Source organism: Protopterus annectens, chromosome 4.part0 (assembly GCF_019279795.1).
Source record: "Protopterus annectens isolate FY-2018-M chromosome 4.part0, PAN1.0, whole genome shotgun sequence".
Classification (NCBI taxonomy): domain Eukaryota; kingdom Metazoa; phylum Chordata; order Ceratodontiformes; family Protopteridae; genus Protopterus; species Protopterus annectens.
In genome coordinates this window covers 1965471104-1965495340 of record NC_056733.1, presented here as the reverse complement: position 1 = coordinate 1965495340, position 24237 = coordinate 1965471104, and the positions used below count along the sequence as shown (strand labels likewise).

The 24237-nt window shown below is 37.1% G+C and overlaps 1 long non-coding RNA gene across 1 annotated transcript in view; it reads right to left on the bottom strand.

The window, feature by feature from the left end:
• LOC122800077 overlaps positions 1-24237 on the bottom strand; it is a 1513804-nt gene that overhangs the window by 422 nt on the left and 1489145 nt on the right. The window lies entirely within an intron of this gene.

The following is a 24237-nucleotide window of genomic DNA, read 5'->3' as shown; positions in this document are numbered from 1 at the left end:
AGTTAAGCAACACTTTCACTGGTTAACGCATTCTGTTGATTGCACTGTAATTAACCTACACTGTAAATAAATTACAGTGGGGCCACATAACGAGTCCTAGGAGAGATTTGCTAATGTACGTGTGTGTGTGTGTGTGTGTGTGTGTGTGTGTGTGTGTGTGTGTGTGTGTGTGTGTGTGTGTGTGTCTGTGTATGTGTCTGTGTACTTCAAAATATTAATAAGACGAAACATTGAACATCACAACAGCTATACCAAATGATCAAAACTCAAATGGCTGCACCCACAGTACTTGTATCAGAAAGGTGCTAATTTGAGCACTAGTAAACTCATAAGCGGTATCGGTCTGGAGTTTAGTTAACACCCAATGGGCAGTAGTTAAACAAGCAGCCTTTTCTCTTTCTCTTCCCATGTCTTACCTTGTGAGTAGCTTTAGTTTTACGGAGTGGTAAAAGCTATTGCTAGCCTTTTTCACCAAGTCTCATCCTGATAAGCAGTGAGAATGTTAAGGTAAAGTGAATTGACCTAAAGTTCCTTGACTAGGTCTTATTCTGATAAGCAGCAATGACAAAAAATAAAGAAGAAAAATTAACATACAGTCTCTTAAAGAAAAGCAACTAACTTGACTCCTCTATCAAGCGTTGTTTCAGGTGTTGTCAGTTTAAATCAGCCAGTGTCAGAATATATTACCATTTATCTGAAACCACTATTATTCAATGTTGTCACATATTAAAGGTACCATGACATTTCTGTAAATTATGACTAGCTTTGAAGCAGGAAACAATTGGCATCTATGCACTTTGGATATCACTGTCCTGCATATGAACATAATGCATTGGACAGGGTTACAAACTTTAAATTTCTGGCTTTCTAAGGCATAATATATCTGCCAGGTTTTAACACTTATTTGGTATGTTTCACAGACCAAGTAATGAACAAAAATTTTTTCTACTTCAAAAATGAATGCTACTGTCAGTAATTCATATATGCCAGCCTTTATATGGGGTTCATCGAGGATTTACAATTTATCATATGATATAACGGTGTTTAGATGACTTGCATGCTTTGCAAAGAAGAAACCAATGAATTATCTGATTTTTATCAGCTACTTAAACAAAAAACTAATGGGGACTGATTTTTGTGTTAAATTCCAGTACTACTTCCATTTTGTTTTTGGATATTATGATAACAAAACAGCATGGAAGTTCACTACAAACTGAATTTGTCAGGAATGCATTAATGGAGCAAATGCATCACTTGTCAGGGTCCAACTAATAAATAAATAGCTGCACAAGGTACTTAAAGCTGCAAACATTCTTCTGTATAGATTCAAATGTAATTGGAAGTTTTAAACTCTTTCTTAACTGCCTGGCCTTGCCAAGACTTATAAAATTGCAAGTGACATTTTACAGTCTTCATCTACTTTTCCTTCCATTTGTCAAGTGCTTAAAGAACTTCTGTGTTTGAATCAAACTATTTATAAATACTTAACTCAGCTGAGCAACCCATTTGATTTAATCAATTAATTCTGGTAATAATAATAATAATATATATATATATATATATATATATACATATATATATATATATATATATATATATATATATACATATATATATATATATATATATATATATATATATATATATATATATTATTTTTAAAATATAGTTCTCTCTTATTTTCTCTGGAACATAAAACTTGCATTATATTTCGGTTTTACCAGTGAATTTTCTTACTGAGGGTTTACAGGCTGATTGACTCTCACAAAATATGATTTCTGGCCCTCTTCCCTCCTATCCCACCCCAATTCCCAAGACACCTCCCAGTTCTGAACATTTATTTCTGCATTTCTATACCCACTTCATCTAATATAACACCACCCCCTTAAAGACACCCATTCCAGTTTCCACTCTCGCATTTAAACAACTATCAGCATTCCTCCTCCTTCCTAGCTTTGTCTCCTTTCTAGCATTAACACGCATCACTGTGTATGTTTCTCTTCTTTACCACACAATTCACTCAACTTTTTTCATAACTACCTACTTTTACTCCTCCTGCTAATAAATATTAATATCCGTACAAACAATACATACCATATCACTCACTATTTCAAGTAGTCCCCACTCATAGTTCACCCAGTTCTGTTTAATACTATGTTATATTATCTTCATTCAGTTTACCATACATATCCTCCATCTTCCCTCTGTTTGCATGTTCTGTCACACTTATCATTCCAACTACTTCAGTTAATAACACACACATATATATATATATATATATATATGTGTGTGTGTGTGTGTGTGTGTGTGTGTGTGTGTGTGTATCTGTATCTCTATATCTATATCTATAAACATATTTATATATATCTATGGATTTATTTACCCTTTATCAAATTACACTATCAATGTGATTAATGTCAGCACCAAATGATCGAAATTATACATGTCAACACGCTACTAAGCATACGCTGAGTACTATTTTCGGTTCATGAAAAATTAAAACACCCCCCCCACACCCCCTGTTAATTATATATTCTAACTCTGAGATGACGGATTCACTTCAGAACATTGAAGTTTGAAAACTTTGAATTTCATATGGTTGAGGCCATATGATCAAAGTTTTAAAACTTTGAAATTCTGAAATGAATGCAAAAAGAACACAAAGCCATGTTCCTCAACATTTTTTCAGGGGAACAAGCCCCCCTGCACCCCCCCTTGCTATTTAAATATACCAACTCTGAGATCAAACTACAGTGAGGAAAAGGGAAAATTTCTCATTCTGCACTGTATTGAGATTTCCGTTCAGAATGTTCGAAGATTTAAAAGTTCGATCATATGGTCTTGACCATATGAAATTCTAATTTTTCAAACTTTGACATTCTGAAGTGAACCTGAGATCACACAGTTCTTGGGAAAAGGACATATTCTTCAACCCCCAAAATCTTTTCACCTGCTTCTTTTGTTGATAGGAGTCAACCATCTGTTTAGTCAACAAAATTGTACTAATTAAACAGCTGTTGACAAAAATGCTTTTCGACAAAAGTAATGCCTTTCATCTAAGGCTCTGTCTTTTTCTCTATTTATACTTATTTATCATTTAATAACCTGCTTCTTTACAAACTTTCACCAGGCTTACTCCTGCTCCTTCTTTGAGATATTATCGAAATTCATCCAGGTCCAGCTCCACTCTCAAGTATCCTAATCAATGTATAAAGTATAAGAAACAAAACTGACTACATGAATGCCTTTATTTCCTTGCATAAGCCTGATTTAGTTGCTATCACAGAATCATGAGTTAAGGCTAACAATCCTTCTTTATACTATTTTTCCCAGCTTACAACTACTTTTTGACCCCTGGCCATACACAAGACACGCAGTTGGAACTCTCCTTCTTTTCAAGTCAGACTGAAATGTCCACCTACTTACTCAAGGAAATCGTAACACAAATAATCCTGATGAATGTCTCATGCCACCTCAAAAGCTCAAGTATTTGCAAAACCTATATTGGTCCTATAAAAGGAATTACATCACGTATGTATTCAAGTGTCTTTCCCAATAGTAATGTGCACTTGAAAAAGCATGGACCATCTGATGTGAACATTTTTCATAAAAAGAAGGGTTTGCTGGCCATCCTGGCCATTGATAAGACAGACTACCAGAGAAGAAAATTAAGAAACAAAAAGCTATTTTAGGAAACGGCCTAGCATATTTCAAAGTAGGGTAGTTTGTTGATGTCACAGGCTTGTTGGATCAAAGTATGTGTCTGGGTTTCAGATCTTACTGTATTCTATGTACTATTTAGGCAGATAGTTTATGGAGCTTATTTCTTTTAAGGTGACTGATGACCTTGAATTTCAAGGTAGCTTACAAATTAACATTTTCAGTTTTGAACTGGTGTCAAATTCATTTGTTAAGGCTTTGATGGCTTCAAGTTTGTTCATAGGACATTTGGACTGAAGGAAGAGATGTGAAAGTTCAGCATGCTGTCTGTATTCGATGTGTCCTGGGCAACAGCTGTTAATGGTGAAATAAATTATCTATTGCTTGCCTGACAGCAAAAATAAAAAAAAGTTGTAAATTTTATCACTGTATTGATCTAGTATTCCAAATGCAGCAGCTAGTTTTTTGCAAATGCACAGGAATGAGATACTCATCAAGAGTGTAAAAATACCTCTTTTCACTAAATGGAATAACCAGATGTATATCTATTGTAAATCTCCAGAGACAGCAAAAGTATATCTTTTATAATCTGTGCACATGTTCTGCTATCAAAATACTGAAGAAACACAATGAAATAGAAAAGGCCATCATTTAACTTATTTCTTGTTTTATGTTTTTTTAACAATTGCAACAAAATCTAAGTAAAATAAGGTGTAGTTCTTAAATTATTGTTTGTATTGTTATTACTTTTTGAATTTTGAATTATCATTTGGGATATATTTGTGAGCAACTGCTCCTACTGAGAAAAATCTGCATTCAAAATATGTCTCTAATTTATTTTATTGCTTAATGTTTTACTTTTACTCCATTTTTTATACTTATTACTTGCATAATACCTTTCTATATTTCTATGTTATATTTCTGCCTGTTATTTAAAGAAACAGAATGAAACCAAATAAAGATCGGAGCTACTTTTCTTTAATTTGTTCCTTTACTGTTGTTGATTACGTTTTACTATCTTGAATTTAAATTATTTTATATCATCTTTTTTTTTCTGGGTGCATGTATGTTTTCTTCTGTTACTATGACAGCTGTATTAAAAGAAAATTAATTTGGTGTTTAATTGGGAAGGTTTTTCCATACAGGAATATACTAAAGAAACTAGCAATGATAATTTAAAAAATGAATAAGCATGAAGTAAAACTAATGTATAGCTTTTAAAGGTTCATAAGAGATTATTAGGTTAACAGCTCAAGTACCCTTACAAGCATAACCAATTTTACTCAGATTTTATCCAATTTTCTATCAGTAGGGGAAAGATAACAAGGGTCAACAAGTGAGGTTTTCACCATTTTCATAGACTGCCTCTGTCCATAAGGGACATGGGCACCACCCCATGTGTGAATTTGTGATTTCCCATCCATTGGTCTGGATTGCACTTGAAGATGATCAGGGAAGGGTTCAGCTTCACATGAATAGGAAGACTATTCCAGAAGAGGGGCAATCTCTGGGACACACATCTGTCTCTCCAACATGATCTATTCATGTCAGAGATCAGGTTTAGATCTTTGGAGCAGGTAGCCCTTGTATGTTAGTTTTGTGAATATGCAACAACTGAATACAGTCATAGGGCGTTTAATCAGCTTGCTTATGAAATGTTTGTTTTACCCTGTATTTTTTGGTGAGGAACGTCGGAGGATGTACCAACTGTTGTAGGTGCCTGTTGAGGTACATGCCAAGGTGTGCACTGCACTTGATTACTCTTCTGATGAGGACTCAGTGCAGTGGTACTTTCAAATATTTAGATCTGGTTGCCATGCCTTACTTATAAGCTAAGCCACTTATTATGATTTCCTCACCACCATGGACCCATGGTGGTCAAAGTTCAGATTACCTTTTCAGATCTTTCACCACTGGGTCCACTCTTAGTGGGGTGCTATCAATATTGCATTTTCCTAGGGTATTTGATTTCCCAAAGGGTATTGTTATGCATCTCTTTGCCTTTAGTTTGAGACCATGGCTCTGACACCAGCCTTAGTCTGCGTTAGTCATTTTTGTAGGATATCAACATCATTTGGGGAGTCAGTGATTGACCCCCAACTTGTAATCATCAACAAACTTGGTCAACAAAAAGTCATCTACATTTGCCTTGACATCTGATAAGTATATCCCAGGTGGGCACAAACAGTTACTTTTCGAAGGGCTTCCTCCAATATGTCCACTTTAATGCTCTCCCACATTTAATAACTCCATGTTTAAAATAAAAATGATCCCTATCCATTCCCCTAACCATTTTATTTTAATGCCTTTAAATAGGCAGATTTAGGACTGTATCTGGGCCTGGCAGCCTATCTCTGTGTGTTAGCAACTTAATATAAGGCCTTGAAATCGATGGCGTTGTGAATGTACATCCTTATTTCTACCCATAACTATCTCACTTTGAGGCCTTTATATAGATGCATTTCACTATTTCTTATCATAGGTTGCTCATTTTAAGGCCTTTAAATAGATATTGTTAGACATGTGCCTCCCTATTCCTACCCATAACAATCTCACTTACAAGTTCTTTAATCAGCAGTGCTACAAGTTTACTCAAACTAAGTATATTACTTTATCTTCACTCTCTCCAAGAATGTTGACCAATTTTCAGACTCAGTAAATGACTGACTCTCACCCTAGCACTACTCTTGCACTCTGACAGCTTGTGGTAAGTTAAATTTAGGCATAAAGAGACAGCATGACTGAAAGTGTGGGTTTACATAATGTGCATACCTAACTAATTCCTCATATCCACTATAACAATACTTGCATTCCTTAAAACAAACAAATAAATAAATAAATCTATACACTTAGAGCATGTGGCTAGGAACAGAACTGAAATTAGCAGATACACAGTCATTTTGTTTTCCTGGGCCTAGCACAGTCCTAACAATCAGTACAGTATCAGCCCTGGTCTTGAATACTGTAACCTACAAATTTTACTTCTTGGGTAATTGAGTGAGTAAGATACATGAGTAATCTAAGCCTAAATTTTGACTCACATTGCCTACTTAGGCTAACCCGGTCCTGACATTTAATGTAACTTTAACTTGAACTTCAACCCTTGCCGTACTCCCCCACTCCATAACAACCCTTGCTGTACTCCCCCACTCCATAACAACCATTGCTGTACTCCCCCACTGTGTAACAACCCTTGCCCTATTCCCCCAATCCATATACATAAAGCTACAATAACAGCTGTCGACCAGTTAGCAAAGTCACCTTTGCTGCTTGAAGATGACTATGCTGTCTAATGGATGAGATGTTAAACCTAGATCCCATATGCCTGAGTTGGTGGCATCTCAGCTGGATTTAAAATATACTGTGGCACTTGTTGTAAAGAGAAAGGGAAGTTCTTTGGTGCCTTGTCAAACTTCCCTTAGTTAATATGAATACCAGCTTAGGCCTCCTCTGAAACGAGCCTACTGGTGAGTGGGAGTAACCTAGTCAACAAAGTATAAATAAATAAAGAAACAAAATATGCTTGAAATATGCCAACAATTTAACCAGTGCTGCCTCTTTTAGCCTTGCTTAGCCTTATGTAATATATAACTGACCCCAGCTCTAACTCTATTCTTGCCACTAAAAAGTTTTGTTGTTGGCCGAGCCTAACAAGATTTTTCATATTATGATTTAAGAGGCTGGTGATGATGTCCTCCATGGTTTTGCAGATCTGACTCGTAAGGCTAATAAGTTTATAGCTTTCAGAGTCTGTGGTTGTTACAACCTTTTGAAAGGGCAACACCACAGCAGTGCATCAGGATTTGGCAGGCAGACTGTAGCTAGACTTAGGCTAGGTAGTTTAAAGAGGAGTTCTATGAATATGTGTATGACACTACTAATTAAATAACCCAGTATGTTATCTGGACTCATGGAAAATGTGTCTTTTGTCTTTGAAAGTATCTGAAGGCCATGTTCCCTGGTAATGATAGGAGTGGGAGTGACTCAGGAATGACTGGAGTTAGGAAGGGACTTTCAAATGAGAAGTTGTCAGTAAGTTTGTTTGCCAGAATGTTTGCAGTGTCATTTGGATTTGAGAGGTGGCTCCATTGTGGAAAAGTTCAGTACAAAGTTATAATTTATTTCTTAGCTTTTAATACAGCTGAATAAGGGACTTGTAGTTATCCTTTGTCTCAAATGCTATTACCAGTTCATGTGATGCTTTGCTAGTCCTTATAATAACAGCCTTCAGTTTCTTATTAAGGTTTTTTAATACTATTAACATCCTAGGGAGTTCTAATCTTACTTTCTAATTACTTCCTTTTGTTATACAGTTCGTTTATATTAACCGACAATAAGGGTGTTTTATTTTTGAATTTCCTAGTGTATTTGTACTTGATTCTACTGGACACTACTAAACAAAATCCTTAGTGTTGCCGGCTGCGTATACAGACTCAACTGTGGAAATTTTGTGGATAGATTTAAAGGTTTCATTGTATAATTACATGAGGCTGACCATTCTGAAGTCTCATTTGAGGGTAGTGTTGGGGTAGTATTAGTTATCAGGGGAGCGAAGTACTTAGAGTAATGGTCTCGAGCTGTTGTTCTGACTTTACTGGTAATGGGGCAGACTAGGGGAATGCAAGAGGTAAGAGATCAGTTTGTAAAAAGACATAAAAAGAAACAGAATTTCTTTTCTCTTCCGATTATAATCCCTCAGACTACTACGTGGTAGACTGGTAAAAGTAAAAGGTGCAGTGATAGAGACTGTATTGCTGAAGTGATCAAGAAACCGTCTGGCTTACTGGAAGAATTAATGATAATTAGATTCAAATCATCTGGAGAAAATCTTACATTCAGTGCAGAGCTGCATGGCTTTCTGTTAGAACTGATTTGGTTTAACAACTCTTTGTCACATAATAAACTGGAGTGAATAGAATGATGATGTTTCCTAAAAGCACAGTGGTGAAAAAGCTGTGGTGAAGAGAAAGACTGTTTTCTAACAGCGCATTGTGGTGCAAAAGAACAGAGGAGGAAGCTACCTATCAGCAAAACCTGACATTGTTTAAATGGCATATAGGTACGTAGCAGCTAGAGTTTAATGGAGTGACTCTAGGAAAATATACATAATTAGAGTAGTTACTCTTATAAGGACAGGCAGTGAAAAGAATCTTGGAATCATAATTACTTTTCTTAATAATTTACTATTCCCTAAAATAAAAATCCTTCCTACTTTCTTACATCTAAGAATAAGTCAAAATACCTCAACATCTACCCACTAAAAATGAAGCCATACAATTTTCCAAGAACCTTGCTCCTATCATGTGACATACACCCCAACCCTGGTCCTACTACCACCTCTACCACTGTAGTAAATACCACCCCCAGTACTAGCCAAACATCTATATCGCATAAACAAATTTATTTCTATTCTATCAATACTCAAAGTATCCTGAACAAACTAAGCCAGTTTCATGCCTGGGTATCTCATAATACTCCAGATGTTATCTCTGTAACTGAAACTTGGTTTAAACCCCAAAATTAGGATAAAAATATTCTCCCTCCTGGTTACAACATACTTCGCCAAGACCACTTAAAAAAAAAGGTGGTGGTATTGCCATAGTTTACTCTAATTACCTCACTCTATCCCATCCTAAGCAATCAGTTCTCTCCTTTACACCTGCAGAGATATTGGTAGCAAATCTAAAACTTAATGACTATACTATCATAACAGTAGTAGCCATATACATCCCACAAGGGGACAACATTCCCTATTGTAAAATATACTTTTATATCTCTCCCAAAATATCCCTAAAGAAACTATCCTTCTTGGGGACATAAACATTAATTGGCTGAACCTTTGCATTCCAAACTCTCCCAGTATATAAATTTCTACGGATTTACACAACTAATCTCTCAACCTACCCTTCTCCAAGTTGCTGCAAACTCCCTTGCCATAACTATATTTATCCTAATAAATTGCTCCATCTCTGAATCTAAACTTCTATCTATCTGGAAACAATTCTACACTCTCCCTATACACAAAGGAGGTAACTCCACAGAAATCTCTAATTTCAGACCTATCACTATCATCTCTCCTCTCTCAAAAGTCATCGAGAAATGCATACATAAGCAAGTTATGCATTATCTCACACAGGGTAAATTGCTCACCCCTACACAGCATGGTTTTCCATCCCAAGCATAGCACCATCACAGCGCTACTATCCTTCCTCATTCCTCGAGCTCACTGATAGACTGGATGCTTGTTTCTAATCTCAGCAAATGCCATAATTCAGAAACACTACCAGACTCCCTGAGTGACCATTCTCCTATAAAAGTGCTCAGATATATAACCCATCTCTCTAAACCACATTGGCTTATCACCTGCCACAAGCGTTCCAACTTTAACCCTGACATGTTTAATCCCCTACTCTCTAGAATTAACTGGAACTTCCTTAAACAGCTCCCACTAGATGATGCAGTAAAAGCCTTCAACTTAACTTTCATTGGCATCTTAAATTTTCTATCCCCACCAAGAAAAGTATGGACAAAGACAAAAATCTCACCCTAGTTATCTACACACACCCATACCCTTATGAAAACCTGAGGTAGGGCTTGGAAAATATGGTTGCATTCCAAACTTCCAGCAGACTTGCAAAAGTACAAAGAACTTAGAAATAAAACAAAAAATCTCATCAACAAAGAAAAAATATTTCTATTATAACCCTCCAACAACTTTAAAATCTGACCCAAAGAAATTCTGGAATGCTATAAACCAGAGTCTACATCCTGGCAACCCAATTTCACCAAACCCATGTCCTGACAAGTCACCTGAAGAAACTGCTAACACATTTAGCACCTATTTCATTGAATCCATCTCCAAACTATTTGACCCCAACTCTTCTAACAGTAACCCTTCTAACCTCTGTGAATCTTCCCCAACTGCTAACACTTAACTCCTTTACTTTCAAATATGTTCTCACTAACTACATCGAAACTCTACTTGCTAAATTCAAACCATCAGTGTCTGCAGACAATATCCCTCCATATTTTCTCCAAGTTGCTGCACACTCCCTTGTCATAACTATATTTATCCTAATAAATTGCTCCATCTCTGAATCTAAACTTCCATCTATCTGGAAACAATTCTACACTCTCCCTATACACAAAGGAGGTAACTCCACAGAAATCTCTAATTTCAGACCTATCACTATCATCTCTCCTCTCTCAAAAGTCCTCGAGAAATGCATACATAAGTAAGTTATGCATGATCTCACACAGGGTAAATTGCTCACCCCTACACAGCAAGGTTTTCCGTCCCAAGCATAGCACCATCACAGCGCTACTATCCTTCCTCAACACTATTTCTCTAGCCAAGGATAATCATAAACTCATATTTTGCCTATTCCTTGACCTATCAAAGGCTTTCAATACTGTTTCTCACTCTCTGCTACAAAACAAACTCACAGACCTTAACTTCTCCCCCAGCACTGTCTCTTGGTTCTCTAGCTACCTCATTGATAGGCAGCAGTCAGTGAGATGGGATTCAACACTATCTACCCCCCTTCCAGTAAGAACAGGTGTCCCCCAAGTATCCATACTAGGACCTTTACTTTTTAATATTTTCACTAACTCACTTCACTCCTCTTGTCCTCAATCTATCATTGCCCAATATGCAGATAACTCCCCAGTCATCACTATTGCTAACTCACCCTCTGAACTCCTAACTACTACCCAGACATCCTTTAAATCTGTAGAGAAATGGGTCACAAATAACCAACTAATCCTCAACCCTAAAAAACAAAATTGCTACTTTTTCTACCTAAATCTGTCAACCACATCAAACCTACCTCCTCCATCACATCCCTAAGCAATACCCCTATAGAAGTAGAATGTAGCACAAAACTTCTTGGCGTTACCATTGACGATCAACTCAAATTTGATCTACACATTAACAATTGCATCAGAAAAAGACACCAGAAACTAGGGCTTCTGTACAGGAATAACAAATTTCTCACTCCTGATGCTAGGGTTACTCTCTCTCATACCTACCTACTACCGTGCTTAACCTACTTTTCCCAAATACTAACAAATCTGAACTCCTCCCTACTTACCAGACTAGAATCATCCTATCACAAGATTGCCAGATTTGCAGCTCAACATACATATAAATCCCAGAACTGTCGCTCCCTAAAATACCTGAACTGGCTCAAATTTCCACACCTGTTGCTCCAATCTATGCTCCAAATCACACATACCATCCGAAAGCAGCCGACTTTCTGCCCAGCACTATCATCCCTCATCTGCCTCTACTCCCCTATCAGACAACTCCGAAGTGCAAACCAAGACCTATTAACTGTATATAAACCCAAATCCAAGACAGGGTGCAACTTATACAGCTACCACCCTTCCATTGCATGAAACAAACTCCAACTAGAAATAAGGAACCTCACACTTCCTAAATAATTTAAACTAACCACCAAAGAATACTTCAAAAAACACTGGACCTGCCACTGCATTAACCCTTCCTGACCATAACCAACCAAACTAATCCTGTTTACCTGTTTACATTCTGTTTCCTTCTATGTAACTCACAAAAGTTTTCTTTGTTCTCCTTATTTATCTCTAGATTGCCTAATATTTTTACAAACTTTAACATTTTGTTTCTTATGATGTAATTGTTATTCTAATTAAGTTTATATTATTGTGTAATTCTGGCAACTATTGAATGGGATTTGTAACTTATTGAATATCACTCTAGAAATTCTTGTATGTTCTGGAGTTTTTCTTATCGGGCCTCCCCTGAAAAGGGCATTAGCTCAGTCGGACACTTCCTGTCAACAAATGTAACATAAAATAAAATAAATAAATAATAACCTGACTAGATCATACACTGCAGAGGTTATAGGAAAGTGTCAAGGCCTCATGCTATTTGGCACCTAGCTGTAAGACAACATCCAGTAGATGATGAATTTATCTTTCCATTGTATAAGCCTCTGGAGATGACTCATCCAGACTTCTCTGTCCAGATCTTGCTGTCATGCAGAGGGAAGAAGTCAAAAAGTCAGAAATAGTGAAATATACTTTGTAAAATAATGCACTGACTAGTAATTTTGTGACTATAAAAGAAAGTCAGGATAATTTATGCACGCTAAGGCAGAGAAGAGAAAATGCATGATGCTGTTTCCTCATATTTTTTGGGGATACTAGGTGACTGGCACTGAGGATACATGCTAAAGATGGAAGAAAGGGCATGAGTACAGATAGGAATGGGACCATTCCAGAAGTGTATGAGGAAATACTGTTTCTCTTGGATGGTAGTGATACCCTTGTATTGCAATTCCAAAGTCAGTGTGACATTGCAGCACAGTGCAGGGAGTGGAGGGAAGAAGACCATTATTGATTTTTGTGTGCTCTGTTGTGGTTTTTTAAAGCATTGCTTTTCTGAGCTTCCTTTGAGAGATCGCCAATGTCTCAGTATGTAAGAGCTTGTTTTGCTGTTGCTGATACTGTACTGTAGTGTCAAGTAGCATGACTGAGAACAGTTAGTGGTGAGAGATACATTTCTTTTTTTCTGCACGTTTGTCTGAACTTAATGGCAGCATCCATAGAAACCAGGGTGTGAGAGTAGAACTCTAACATCGGGGAATACAGTGGGAGTCATACCTTCTTGCATAAATAATTGTACATTGTACTTTGCGTGATTTTCAACAGTGATATCTCGATCTTAGAAGTGTTAGCTTGTTTAGACATTTCAGTTACAATGACTTGCAGCTCAACTAAAAGAGATGTAGTGTTTCTTTATCCACCTGGTGGAAATGGAAAATCTGTAGAAAAGCAGCTGTATAGCAACAGACATGGCAGACCATAGAATATTTCCCATTCTTAACTTTGTATAGGCATATCACATGCATAATGTGAATAGACCAAAAATGTTGGTTTAGTATTCCATTATCTTAAAATGAACGCATCATTAAATCATCACTGTTCTCTTTTGTAGTGGAAACCTGATATAATATAAATAGTCGAGACAATGTATTCTGCCATTAGGAAAAAATTCCTACTGCTAATTGAAGTGAGGAATGAGGGCATTGGAAAAAAAAAAAAACATAATATTAGGCAAGTGATCTCAGTGACCATAAGATGCCTAGCCATATATGCCTTTAAGTAGACAAACTTAAAAGTTCTTGCCACCCTTGTCAAGCACTTAATTCTGCTTATCTTCCAAATCAAGCAAGGTCTTACATAATAAGCATGGTGTAAATGTGACACTATCCATCCAGTCTTCAAGACAAATCTTAAAGGTACTTTTTAAAACCAAGTAAAAATATATGAAGAGGATCACCAAAGGAGCACTGCAGCACTAAATCCAGAAAATTTATTGAAAAAGGTTAAGCGCTTTCGTCAAAATCACAAGACTTCATCAGAACAAGAACAAACAGAAAATGCCATATTTAAATACCATATTTAAATGCCATATTTAAATACCATATTTAAATGATGACTTCCTTGAATATTTAGAGCTCAAGTGCCAGATTAAATTAAATGCATATCAACCACCTGGGCTCAATGACATGTTATCCATTAGTTCTGTATTAAAACTAAAATCAGCTTTTTTTATGTGATTTTATTCAAGATCTGTGTTTTAAATCATACTTCAATACACACTACATTAATGTCTATGTGGTTGGTAGGTGGCAATTGATGTGTTGTAGTGGGCAGTTACTGTGATTATGTTTTGCTGTCTTTTTAAACTGATTAATTATTTTACAGGAAATTATGTTTGCTTTGTCAACCAATGGCTGTAAAGGTTAGGGTATTTAAATATGACATTTTCTGTTTGTTCTTGTTCTGATGAAGTCTTGTGATTTGTGATTTTGACAAAAGCGCTTACATTTATTCAATAAATTTTCTGGATTTAATGCTGCAGTGTTCCTTTGGTGATCCTCTTCATATATTTTTACTTAGTTTTTGTGTTCGTTGTTTCTAAGTACTTTTTAAAACCAATAGTGGCAACTTATTCCATTGTCTAGGAATACACTGTGCTAAAAAGGTATCCTTCCAGTGCTTATTGTTTGTTTTGGTGTAGGTTTTGGTCTCTAGTTTTGGTATTTGCAGAGACAATTGTTTTACAAAGAAAGTGGAGGGCAAACAGGATTGAGTATTTCTTTGCTTGAAAAGCTAGACATAGGTCACCTGGAGCAGTTGGTAAATGACTGAGCACAAGAAGAATCTGCAAATCTTTTGGGCTAGTTGAAGGATACAAGACTTTTAATTTTCTTAATTACAAATCTTTGTGGCCTTTGCAATTGAGTTATATGCATCAAAGAGGACACTGCATTCTTAACGGGTCTGATGGGACAATTGAATAGGAAATCATAAACTTACACTGAGGGTGTCACCTATGTCCCTCTTAGACAGGAGCAGCTGGTGCTATTCTTAGATTCAGATGCAAACATAGAATATATTTCTTGCTCCATAAGGGAACAAGGGTATAACATGCCCAGACTTGTAGAGACCTTAAGACCAATAGCCTAGTAGCCTCCTATTATCCTATGATCCTGTTATGGGAAGAATACAGTGATAGGATGACTTATTTGACTTATTTGACTTATTTGACTCTTACAGATATTCTCTTAATAATTGACTGGGTCAGATAGAAGGATTTCCTGACTATGGTGCAAACATGAGGATCGAATGAGAGACAGAGAGCTGTCCACATAAGTATTCGAATGGCACTAGAATGGCACCAGAATGGTACTAGAATGCTGCACTTTTTTGTATTTAACTTTAGACCATTTTCAAGAGATCAGTTATTTGCCTATTCCAACCCTTGATGGAGCTGCTTAGACTCAGAGGATAAACAGATAAGAGTACCCAGTCATCAGCAAACTATCATCCACACCTCTGGGATAATGGCTTGGATGTCAAACAGGGAAAGACCACAGAACAAATATGATTCTATCACAGTTCATATGGGTGTAAATGACCTGAGGCATACTTCACGGGACTAAATGAAAAGAGACATTATGGATCTCCTTGAATATGCATCACAGATAGGTAGCTTTCTACCTTTGTGACGTCCACATGCTGGGCCAATAATCAAGGAGCCTGAATCGTCACCACTGAGACTGGAGATGGAAGTTCATTTGGAATACAAATGGATGCACTCAGTATTTCCAGATGCAGACCTCTCTGCATCAAGCACTATTTGCCATGAGAGCACACAGGAAACACACTCAGTCAGGAGTTTGGATTTCTCTATCTGTCATCCTTCAGGTCCCCAGTAAGGCTCTCCACTGGTACTGCTGTATGGTTATGTCCTCAGCCGAGTGCCCAAGCCAAGTCCTCAAGCACCCTCTCTGTGAAACCAGTGCTTCATGTCTCTGCTCCAAGTAGCTAACACACACACACACACACACACACACACACACACACACACACACACACACACACACACACACACACACACACACACACACACACACACACACACACACACACACACACACACACACACACACACACACACACACACCTGGAAAACGCTGACACAGGTTTACTAGCTATGCCCCCTTCTGCTCAGACTATAAGATCGTTATTACTGCCACCAGGCACTACAAAGCCAGCTACCTAAGGCTCTTGCAAGAGTACCGATTTATATTAAGTGAAATTAATATTAATACAAATGGTAATTTTGACCAAACAGCAAGGCTTTTGGGAGTGGCCAGAGTTATTACCGAATAAATATGTGCACATACTCTCAAAACTTAAATGTTTTCTAAAAAAGGACCCACCACAATGACATGTTTAAATATACTTAACAATAAATAATATGTGGGTGGTCCTTTTTGCCAGATCCAAGACAGAATACAGAATGTTCCTGAGACTTCACTCTCCCCTAATAATACAACATTATTTCTGTACAGAATGACATCACATATATCTGGTCATCTGACTCTGTCTCCCATGCTATAACAACACTAGAAGCTACCAGGATTTTAGCACCTATGTGATACAATACACACAGACATGGCATTGCTCAGATGTGGTGCAGCTGCTGGAAGTCACAAAACCATAAAACCATTCCACTCTTCATACAGGAGGTACAACCTATTCAATAGCTCAGATATTGTGGCTCTGGCTCCATTCAAAACTGTGGGATAAAATCTTTATGACTTAACTCATAACGTAATTTAATTTGAGATATATTTTAAAATCAGGTGGATCAACCTCACTCCTTCCAGTATATGTTGTTACAATCTATACATTTAATGCAATTACGATAATACATGTACATTTCTTTTCCTTCAAGCAGGGCACACTGTTGATACTCTTCAATACAAGCAAAGCTGAAAAAATGCATTTTCAGAATAAGCATCCGTACAAATCAGTTTGATTTACAAATTACATATAATTATTTATAAAAGTCCTTCTAGCTGTGCTGGCATATATTACAAATCCACTACCCCACTTTTCCTGGCATGGCTGGCAGTACCTCTTATTGTCATAACCTTCACCAAGGATAATCACAGAGTATTAACATAAAATTATTAATTTTAATAATTAGCTTAGTTTTTGGTGTCACTCCAGGTGAATACAATTTCTATCAGCATGGGTGGATATGGTTAACTGACCAGTTTGCTTTGCCAAGGATGGTCTGCACCTACACATACCATCCGGGCTTTTGAATGTTGACTAAAACTTTAAACACTCCTTTACAGTCTTTTTAGGCAATGTCAAAATGGCAAAATACAAACATAGCAAAAAATACTCAAAGCAACCTTAACTGTTACTGATCAATGCTAGGACCCCTAAACAAGAAACTCCACAGCCAACAAGCTCTCCTCACTCTGCTTAATGTAGACATGTGTGCTGTTACCAAGATTTGGTTTAAAACCACAGAAAGTATGACAGCAGTGGAAGGCCACAGTATCTTCCACACAGTAAGAACAAAAGCAGACAGACAGAGGCTAAATGTGGAGGTGCTTCAATCTATGTTAGCAGTAACTACAACTCTAGGCTAGTTAAACAGGACGATGCCCTGGAGTTCATCCACGTCCAAGTCTCTAAAGACAAGGTTGCCTATTCATGTACTGGCCAGCTACAGGTCACTGACTATGACCCACAAAGCTTAAACCCCTTACGCATTTCTACTAGAGGGCTCATCATCCAGCCAAATACCTTATTTGTGGGAGAATTTAACTACTCTGTACACTGGGAAATGTACACTGCCACTAACATACACACACACAGCATTTCCCGGACTTCATCAATACAACTGAAAATATTGGACTATAAATTGGGAGCAATCATAGAATCCCCCCATACCCCTCAACTTCTCAGCACAAAAAATCTGGACAAAGCCAAAGAAAATGGGGGGAAAGGCTCTGAAAATATGGACAGATTTTAAATACTGCTCTCACAGATTTGGAAAGTTGCTAGAATTTAATGTTTTGTGTTACCTTGCATTTTTCTGAAGGATATGAAGTCTGAAATGCAAATACATGCCATTATTTAGTGAATTCAGTCCTCACTGATTTGCCACAAAAATCCAGAAAATCACAAATTTTATGAGGATTAGACAAAAAATATGAGTCAAAAATCTGGACATTCTGTGAAAATCTGGACAGTTGAGAGGTATGATTCCCCCTATGATACCAACATACTGCAAGACGGTCTAACACAACCAAATAAATAACTGGTATGAATGTCACAGTTTAAAACTCAATGCAAAAGAATGCATTATAGTCCCTTTGGGAAAGTGTCCATGCAAGCTAATTACTTCATGGATAAACCCCCCCTAAGAATTGACCTTATAGCTGGGGATCTGGGAACATACGTTGACAGTAATCTGCTGTTCAACCAACACACATCCAAGATAGCAGGAAAAATCATTCCATGTTTCCTAACACATAACAAGGGCATGGAATTCAGGTCGAAAGAAGTAAGAGTATCACTCTACTCAGACCCATCATTGAGTACAATGCCCCCTTTGGCATTTATCTAGCCAGGAACTTGTAACAGTTGAAACTCCCTCAAAGATTCCTCACCAGGAAAATCCAGGGTACGAATACCTTGTCTTACTGAAATCACCTATCTCTCTTTATTCAGTCTCCTACAGGTTACAGGGAAGCAAAGTAGGCCTAGCATATAAGGCATTCTCATATCAAGCTCTGATGGATCTCTTGCACATCCACAAGTTAAACAACACCAGAAACACTACATTTAAGGACCTGAACTTTGTTTACAGCATAGATAAACCTGGTGGAGTGACTGATATGCACTGCAAAGGATCCCGACTCTATGGAATAAGCTCCCCATCTATCTGAAGTAAAGTTCATCCCTGATCCTGTTCAAAAGAAACCTTGATTACTGGATGGGAAATCACAAATTCACTCCCAGTCTGGACCCCATGTCTCTGATGGACAGAGGATGACAATAAATGAATGCTCAACTAACACCCCCCCCCCTCACACATGCACATTATTCGGGTTCATATTACGTTATCAAAAGATAACGTAATCAAACGCGCAGAATTTCAAAATGGCTGCATATCAAAACTATTATTGTAGGGGGCTGCAACCCCCACACCCCCGCTAAATATATATTTAAACTCTGAGATCACACTACAGTGAGGAAAGGGCAAATATCCCAATCTTCACTGTACTGCGGTCCCGCAATGCAATCTTCAAAATACAGCCGTTTCAAAGTTCTGAGCGTTCAATTACATTATCTTTCGATAATGTAATAGGAACCCCATAATCCTTAGCTACCGCTACCCATATAGGCATACAAGGAACTCTGGAACAAAACTGGGTTAGGATGCATGGCTAGGTGACACTAGTAGGAACCTATGGATCCCTGTAGCATCCAGTCACTATAATTTTACATTCAGATAGTTTACCACCAACTTTCACAACCTGGGATCTGTTGAATATCCAGTCTACAATCCAGCAGGCAATGTAAGGGGTTTACATTAAGCTTGTCTAGTTTTTCAATAATTCCAGCATGGGGAATAGTATCAAAAGCTTTGGTCAGGTGAATAGAAGCAGTGTGTCTAGGGTGTCTGGATAGGTTAGGTTGCCTATGTCCACATAAATGAGTTCTGCTATGATGCAGTCCATGGTTTTGCATATAGGGGTCATGAGGGTGATGGGCCTATAATTACCTAGGTCTGTATAGTGTCACTTTTGTTGATTCACAGTAGCTGTTCTCCAGGCATTAGGCTCAAACCATCAAGAAAGTCCGAGGATGAACAGTTTAAGTAGAGGTTCTGATATTGCATACTTGGCACTAACGAGAATGCCATCTGGTATGTTTTCTGGTACCATAGCAATGACTTGTTTTTAAGTGATTTCAGGGGAAATTAAATTTTCATGGATGCTGGAGGCAATAATATGGGTAAGTGGGGTAAAGTTAACACTAATTTCATCTGTTTATATATGGACCATATCCTTTTAATCAGGGTAAATAACATGATAATGGATGAGCTCAATGTGTGGTTGGATATTAGTCTTTAATTTTCTGACATAGGTGAAAAAGGTTTATAGCTTCTTTCATATCTGTGACACCCTTAAGTTCAAATCCTACTTTACATTTTTATTACTGCTCTTAGCTCCTTGTTAGCATGTTTCAGTGTGGTGTTTAGATAGCGAATGGTGACCCATTTGATTTTACATTATTTTCCTTCCTTTTTATAAAATTTACTTATATGGGAGTCCCACCAGACAGGTGCATTTATGAATTTGTCATTTTATTTAGGGCAGACCTCACTTTTCAATGCAGCTGTTCAGATGCTGATAAATGTTGGAACTGAATGAGGGAGCCCTCTCATTTGGGTATACTTGGCAAGGGAATGCTGGGAATTTTGCATTATGTCTTGTATGAGATGAAGTAGGTTTGCCCTGGAGACGTCCCTAAAGGCTAGTTGATGGACTAGTACAACTAACGCTGTCAGGGAAGATGAACAACTCTGGGTCAGATTTATTCAGGGATGAGAGATTTGGGTATAGTACAGGTAGGAGCTAGGATGGTAAGGATGTTAGAACCTTTAGTGGGTAACTTTACAATTTGCTGCACTGAATGGGTATTAAAAATCTAGGGAAAGCTGAGCATAACTATTTAAAGAGGTGTAAGTGTGACAGTCATTGGATGGGTAATTGAAGTCACCCAGCTAGAAAATATTTAACGCCTATATGGTGTCAATGTAATTTCCATGATGTATGGGGGACATTGCTAGGGATAGCAAAGAAGTAATATCTGGATTTGTTAAGGATGATTTGGATCTCCGGGACCTCCAGTTTGGGTTCATGGGTAATTTGATGTGAGGTAGTGGCAACTTTGCAATTTTATTATACAATTGCTATAGCTGAGAGGACTGTAGGTTAGTTTAAACTGAGGAGGCATGTAAGAGACAAGACATTAAAATATATGAGCTATAGTTTCGTGTGCATAATCTGTTAGGAATGGTTTCACTTTACAGAGAGTTCCTATGATTCGTTTTTTTGAACTGCATGTTGGATGTGATTGAATCATAGATCTATTTGTCTATTATTCCTCCCAGAAGTTTTATATTTGTAGTAACTCAGTTCTAGTTGTTCTGGCTGATTGGTGGGTTGAAGAGTTGGAGTTGGAAATACCATTGGTTTAGTTGTATTTGCATTTAAGGATAATTTAGATTGTTTCAGCCAGTATTCCCTTTTTGCAGAAGAATGCTAGAAGTTATTTTAGAGCTGTTTGATTGAAGGGACAGCATATAATAGCATTGAGTCATCTGCCATAATGGATTGGATTTGCTGGTTGAGAGAACGTGTGCATTTTGTTTATAAATATATTAAAGAGTAAAGCTACTAATATAGCAGTTTGTGGCAAAGCAAATGTTATTTGCTGTGGAACAAACAGATCGTTGGTTCAGTATACACATATAGATTGTAGGTGAAGTAACATTTAGACCAGATGATTGCACTGTGCTGTATTTGGGGTCTAGTTCCTTGGATCTGAGTACCACCTTGGGATGAGGAACTTTATCAAATGCTTTGGACAGTTCTAAATTTAGGGATGCAACAGTTTCACCTTGATTTTGTCCATCATAAGTATAGTTTATGAATGATAGTAAAGCTGTTTCTGTGCCATGTTATTGTTGCTAATGATGCTTGTAGAACAATCCAGTTTGTGAATAGCTAGCTTTTTCATGGACAATATTCCAGCAGCAAAGTAGCTAGGGAATGTAATTATCTGGAGTTAGGTTTTTTTCTGCTGCATCCTATCTATTTTTATTGCCTTTTCTTTTAATTTTCATTGTGTGCCATCCTACGAATATTTTACTCTGCATTTCTGCTTTTTCCTTTATTAAAGTAAAATTCATTTATTTACCTTTATGCTTTTATGGCTTGTATTTATTTATTATTAGTGTATTTATACATATTTGTTTACTGAGAAGAGGGTAAACATTATTTACACTGTGCGGTAGCAAACTGCATGGCAAACTCCTGCTAGGCTCTTTAGGCCAACTAGTTGTGAAAGAAGTATTAACTGGTTGCTCAACACCAACAAAGAACTGGAAGTCTGAGTGGTGGCAGTATTACCAAGCCAGGAAGAAAGCTGTGGGAAAACTGAAGAATTCTCTCCGCCTTTCAAAATTATTTTAAGTTGATAGATGCATAAGTTTCAGAGCAAAAAGTAGTCACCGCATAGTGTTTAATCTGTCCTCATGACAAATTTTTGGTGTACATTTCCTCAGACCCTGTTGTTTTTTCTCCAGACTCCACTGTTTTTTTTTTCCTTTTGTTTAATTTAAATCTGACTTTAACAAGGTTACAAACCCTTCCACTATTATTTCAGTTAACGCTATTTCAGGCTCTGCAGATTAAAACTTTCCCCCTCCTGTATATACAAATACCATACAAAGGTCTGGACATACCTGATTATTTTTTGGAAACACAATTACTCTTGTGATGGTGGGCAAGCTCCTTCTATCTTGTTTTTCTTATAATGTAAGTATACTCACATAGTAAGTCATAAGCTTTTCAGTCTTTTTCTAGAATAGTGCTGTTGTCCCCTTCCCCCATCTAGATCATATTGTTTCTTTGTTTTCAGCACACAGTACCATTTTTAAATCACAATTTCCCTTAGATTAATTCTGTCTTTACACAGAGTCATGGTTCTACACAATCCGAGGTGTGTAAATGTTTCAACCTACTAATTTTACATACCATGTTCTGATGAACATACTGTAAATGAATTACATTCAGTGAACTCTGAGTTGCCTGATGTAATTTTAGCCTTTTTATTGCGTTTTAACCTTTAAGTATGTCTCCTTTCTAAACAAGCAGCTAATCTTGAAATTCCATCAGATTGCATTATACTACAAGTTACCTTTCTCAGATGCTTTGTTAATGTAACACACATTCAAAAGTTATTAGAGTTCCGTTGTTCACTGAATTATGGTACAAGACAATGTTGAACTTTGATATACTTTAATATTTTAAACATTGCTAAACCTATAGTTTACTACTGGGCATCGCTGTTGTCACTACTTCTGGCCTACCGTATGATTTTAGTTGTGCTTGTATTTGAAATCTGACTGCTGCTGAAGCACAATTGGCAATGTTGATATGCTAATGAATGAAGTTTAATGGAGCCCTATGATGTAAGCTATCTAGAGCAGTCTTATACAGAAACAACATACCCTAAGAAGGTCTACTATTTGTAGAACACTATGTTATGCTTTCTTGTTAACAGAATTTTCTACCTGTGCTGCACTTTTGAGCATTGTTAGGAGGCTTACTTAAAGCAACGCCTGGCCCTTCATTGAAGTGCTGTCTCTAATAGCTGCCTACATTATCTCTCAGCCTTCCATCTTCAGAATGAGGAGCACTGCCTCTCATAATGTGGAACAAATGGGTAAAATGTAGAACACCTACAGATAGTTTCCTAACAACTTCAATTAGGAAGTTCACCAGATGGTTAGAATGTGCTTCTTTAAACTTAGAAAAAGTCTGAGGAATTAATATGACTCAGTACTATTTACCATGGATATCAGTTTAAAAAAATTCCTAACACTGAAATGTGACACACCCTTTCAGTTTGCAACTTTGAGGAACATCAAGTTTTTAAGATCCAAAACGAGGAGTGTTACTCATAATGAAGTAGACTTCAGAGGTATGGTTGCCTAGTGTTGCTCTGGATGGTGATATGAGCAATATAGGGATCTAAGACACTTTCAATTTTATGTTAAATTATTCTGATCTACTGCCTCTGCCTTGCAAATTAATCTTTGTCCTTGCATTATTATTTATCTGTTTAACCTATATATCTTCTTACCACTTCATATTTTCTACAGTAACATTTCTATTCTATTTTTCTATTTTTCAGCTACAAATTAATAGAAGAAAGCAAATGTTTTTGCTGAGTTCCTTCCTACAAGTAGCCTTTTGCTAAAGAGGACATGAATCATGCATACTAACCTCCCGTGAGAACGTAGAAAGCACAGCAGGGATCCCTAACATAGCAGTGATACATGTGAGTTGATTCTTAGTGGCAGCACCTCACAGAGCTCTTTTTTTTTGCTACTATAATGCTGAAAGCTGCCTTTTT